At 39.1% G+C, this 5265-nt stretch overlaps 1 pseudogene; it reads right to left on the bottom strand.

Moving 5' to 3' along the window:
- Window positions 1-1984: 1984 nt before the first annotated feature.
- On the bottom strand, window positions 1985-2846 carry LOC120864729 (annotated as a pseudogene).
- Between the last annotated feature and the right edge of the window lie 2419 nt (window positions 2847-5265).

Genomic DNA, 5265 nt, shown 5'->3' with positions numbered 1-5265 from the left:
AGCTATTTGTAAGGCCTCCTCAGACAGCCATTTTGCTTTTTTTGCATTTCTTTTCCATGGGTGTGGTCTTGATCCCTGTCTCCTGTACAACGTCATGAACCTCCATCCATAGTTCATCAGGCACTCTGTCTATCCGTTCTAGTCCCTTAAATATATTTCTCACTTCCACTGTACAGTCATATGGGATTTGATTTTGATCACTCTGAAATAAATGATCAGCAAAATTTGGGAGGATAGGGTGACCTATGATAACTGTAAAAATTTCATTCCTGAAAGAGCCAAGCCAAAGAAGCCTTTAGCAAAGAGCACTGATCAGCAGCCTATGTCTCTGGTGCAAACAAATGCATACAAACTGATGCATATAATTCCCAATCAGTTTTCCAGTGCCTTGGTCTTAAATGTGACTAGGTAGACAAGGAACATCATGCATTTTAGAAAAGCCTCCTACATGATGCAAAAACCAAAATTACTGGGAAGGTAAAACTGATTTCATAACAGAGTCAAACAGTTTAATTATTTTCCTTTCAAAGGGAAGAGAAAATCCTATTTTTATGAAAAAGGAATGGCAAATTTTAAAGAAAACTCAAAGATCAAAAAAAATCTTTTTTTTAAATTAATTAATTTATTTTAATTGGAGGCTAATTACTTTACCTTAAGAAAAATCTCTTGAAAATGAAGAATCAGATAGAAGAACTGACAAACTTCAGAAGAGTTAGAGCATATGGATAAGGCAACCTCTAGAAAGCAGAGCAAAGCCAGAAACAGAAATCGTAAGCGGGAAAAGGAAACCCCAAGGATCAGTCCAGAATGTCTAAAAGCCAAGTAATAGGAGTTCCATAAAGAGAGAGGAGAGAAAAGAAAGGGAAGAAAGTTATCAAATACATAATTTAGAAAATATTCCAGAATGAAAAGGTTAAGTTTCCATATTCAGTTCAGTTCAGTTGCTCGGTCGTGTCCGACTCTTTGCGACCCCATGAATCGCAGCACGCCAGGCCTCCGTGTCCATCACCATCTCCCGGAGTTCACTCAGACTCACGTCCATCGTTTCCATATTACTAGTGGTAATACAATAGATAGAAGATGACTCCCACTAAAGCAAAAGCATACCCTCAGGCAATTTCTCAACACTGGAGACAAAAAGAATATATTACAAGCTTCCTAAAAGAAAAATAAATAAAATGGGCCAAAACAATGGATCAGGCATCAGAATGGCGTCAAACTTGTGACTGGAAGCAAAAGTACAAGACAGAAATACCTTCAAAATGCTGACAGAAAACTATTTCCATCCTGAATGAACTCTTAGGTAAAAGTGAAGATATTTTTTGACACGTGTGTGTGTGTGTTAAGTCGCTTCGGTCGTGTCTAACTCTTTGCAATCCTATGAACTATAGCCCACTAAACTCCTCTGTCTATGGAATTCTCTAGGCAAGAATACTGGATTGGGTTGCCCTTTCCTATTCCAGGAATCTTCCTGACCCAGGGATCAAAGCTGCATCTCTTACGTCTCCTTCATTGGCAGGAACGCTCTTTCCCACTAGCACCACAGGGAAGCCCATTTTTTGATATATAGATCATCAAAAAGATATCTTCCATCCATTCTTTTTCAAGATGTCAGACAACTGCCAAAATTAGAGAATAAGCCACCACATTAGTTTCCTATTGGTGATGTAACAATTACCACAAACTGAGTGGTTTAAAACAATAGAAAATTATTATCTTACAGTTCCAGAAGTTGGAAGTCTTAAATTCAAAGTGTAGGTAGAGCTGTGCTCCTCTGGAGGCTCTAAGGGGAAATCTGTCTCCTTGCTTCCAGACTCTAGAAGCCACCTGCGTATGTTGGCTCACGGTCTCCTCCTCTATCTTCAAAGGCAAAGCGTAACATCTTCTTTCTTGGGCTCTGACAGAACTCGGCTACTTCCCTCTATAAGGTAATTACACAGGGCCCATCTGGATAATTCAGAATAAACTCCTTGTATCAGCGTTCTTTTTTTTTTTTTTTTTTTTGAGTTTAAATGTGTTTTATTTTTAGACAACCTACATGACACGTTTTCTCAAAAACAATGCTTCCGCTCCAAATAAATCAACATTCAAAATAAATGAAGAGCTCGAGATGACATCAGTCCCATCTGTCTAAGTCCTGGTGTTGTGTGGATGAAAAGCAGTGGCCAGCCAGTTTTGACGACAGGGGATTGATCCAAAGTAACTGCCAACTTTGTTAACATTTTTCCATCTCTAAACCATCCTTAAAGAAAATCATATATGGGGTTACACCACCCTCACGGTAGTCCAGCAGAGCAACCATGCCATCTGGATTCATGTTTTCACCAATAAAGAACAGATAGTTTTTGAAATTAGCAAGGATGTGCTTGATTTGTTCTGCAGCCCCTGTCATAAAAGGTTTTACTCTTTCTGGTCTCTGTTCTTCAAGTTTCCCTTTGATTGACTTCATGTAATCTTTGGTACTTCTTGTAGGCTTCTTTTGTGAAGCTGGTTTCCTGCAAGTGATGGTTCATGACATTATCGACACCAGTGATTACTGTGCTTTCGGTACCTTCGCCCTCGGGGCCTTCAGCGGAGGCATTTCCACCAATGAGCGAGTCATCGATGTTACCCTCTGTCTTACTGACCATCTTCCCCTCCATCTCCAGACACAGCCCGTCCGCAACCCCCCGGATCTTGTAGATGTCGGAGAACATCTCGTCATGGCTAATGAGGTCCCGGTAGATGATCATGATGGCGACTGGAGGGAGGCGACAGCGGCGCTGGCTTAGCAGGAGCCCGGAGCTCAGACCGAGCGCAGTGCGGCCAGAGCGGCGCTCGAGGGGAGAGGGGAGCGGGCGGAAAAGCTCAGCGTTCTTAATTACATCTATAAAGTCTTGTTTGCCATGTCAAGTAGCATATACACAGGTTCTAACAGTTAGGATGTGCACATCTTTGAGGGGTCATTATTTGGCTTACCATACCCAAGAAAAAGGCAGACATTAAATTCAAGAAGCAGCGCTCCAATTAAAAAAAAGGGGTGAGGGGGTCAGAATGATGGATAATCAACCAGTTCAGATTAGAGCAAGACAATGGAGAGCTTACAGAGAAATGCTTCCAAGAAGCCGAAACTGGTAAACCACTAACATATGGATCTTTGAACATTTGACAGGAGATTCATAGTTCTGAGGAAGAGTTTGGGTATGAATTAATAATAGGCTGGTAAAAAAAAATTTTTTTAATGAGTCAGATTATTAAAACTTGTGAAAAGGATATGCAAGAAAGGAAATATAATCATTGTAAATAATATGGCCTATATGTGAATAATATTTGTATCATTCATCATTAAACTTAAGTTCTGAGCCATTAAATCATGATCTAATTGACAACAGATTTAATATATCTAGATTAACAGATCTTAACTGATCTAATTAAAACAAATGATACAACTATTTTAAAAGAAAGTGGGAGAGAAGAGATATGGGAGGAAAGAATAACATAAAAATATAGTTTTTATTAAAAAATTTTTTTTTCATATTTATTTATTTTTTACTTTACAATACTGTATTGGTTCTGCCATACATTGACATGAATCCGCCACAGGTGTACATGAGTTTCCAACCCTGAACCCCCCCTCCCACCACCCTCCTCATATCAACTTTCTGGGTCTATAGTTTTTAAAAGAATAAATGAATATATAATACATAAAACTGAAAAAGAAAGAAACAGTGTATAAATGCATTATTTTACAGTAATGGATGCAAAAATCTAAGAAAATAACAAAGATTGAACGTGATTATCACTGTAGTGTGAGAATCTTAGGTGGGGACAGGTGCAACAGAAGACAGTTCTTTTTCCTTTTTTCAGGTCTTTTAGAATTTTCTTACTTCCTAAACTTTGTCTATATGTTACCTATAAAAATGAAATAGAAAAATAAATGTCCTTTGTTGTATTAAATTGAACATAATATACGTGACTTTGAATCTTCATCCTCAAAAAGAGAGACAGAGAGAAAGATAAACTTGAGAGAGAAAAGAGACTTGATGTTTGCTTTTCTCCATTTATCTGGGGTAAAATAAGATGTTTCAGCAATGTTTGGTTTTATTTTGGCTTTGGAAGGATTTCATTTTATGTAAAAACTTTTTGGCACATTTGGAAACATTTATTTCTAATTCTTAACAACAATGACTAAAACACCAACTATTCACTTCTCAGCTCCAATGTCACCTTCTCTGTAAGCTATTTCCAGGCCATCCACTACTACAGCATTGCTCCAGAGGTTTTGTAAAATCACCTTGCCTTATTTCCCTCAAAGCTCTGACCACTGTCTGGTTCTCTCTTGTTTTGCTACGTGGTTTACTTGTCTATTAACATCTGCCTCTTTTCTCTGAATGTAAAGTCCAGTAGGGCAAGTCTGGTCTTCCTTGTCCACTGAGCTATTCCCAGCATCCATTAGGACTGTTGGCCCTTCAGTTCAGTTCAGTCGCTCAGTCATGGCCGACATTTTGCGACCCCATGAATCGCAGCATGCCAGGCCTCCCTGTCCATCACCAACTCCCGGAGTTCACTCAGACTCACATCCATCGAGTCCGTGATGCCATCAAGCCATCTCATCCTTGGTTGTCCCCTTCTCCTCCTGCCCTCAATCCCTCCCAGCATCAGAGTCTTTTCCAATGAGTCAGCTCTTTGCATGAGGTGGCCAAAGTACTGGAGTTTCAGCTTTAGCACCATTCCTTCCAAAGAAATCCCAGGGCTGATCTCCTTCAGAAAGGACTGGTTGGATCTCCTTGCAGTCCAAGGGACTCTCAAGAGTCTTGGACTCAATTAATATTTAATAAGATATTCATATATGAATATTTGACTTAGTTCTTTCCCCATTTCCTCTCCCGATTATTTCTAAAATTATATCACTGGAAAATGCATTCGTTTAAAAACTACCCTGGAGATTTAATAGGTAGGGCTTGGGACTGGAAATTCTATTGCCTGGCTAGCATTTCAGTTGCTTCAGTTTTTAGCCACATAGACTGGAAGTTAACCTTCTTTCTAAGACCTGTATCTCTATAGCCATAAAATGGTGTTATTTATAGCAGCCATGTCACAGGATTTCTTGAAGATTATTCACTTCATTTTTGGTATAAGAGAAAAGATGGGTTATTCCTTCCTTCTCATCCTTAACATTCTGAGGGAGGCCAAGTTCACACAGAGTTATGAAAATGGTTTGGCAAATACTGAGCAATTTCAAGGGACAGAAAAGCCACAGTCAACCTTTAATTTTTTTTAAGTTCA

The sequence above is a fragment of the Oryx dammah genome, unplaced genomic scaffold (assembly GCF_014754425.2).
Source record: "Oryx dammah isolate SB20612 unplaced genomic scaffold, SCBI_Odam_1.1 HiC_scaffold_5, whole genome shotgun sequence".
Lineage (NCBI taxonomy): Eukaryota > Metazoa > Chordata > Mammalia > Artiodactyla > Bovidae > Oryx > Oryx dammah.
The sequence above is the reverse complement of the archived record's forward strand: the minus strand, read 5'-3'. Positions and strand labels throughout refer to the sequence as shown.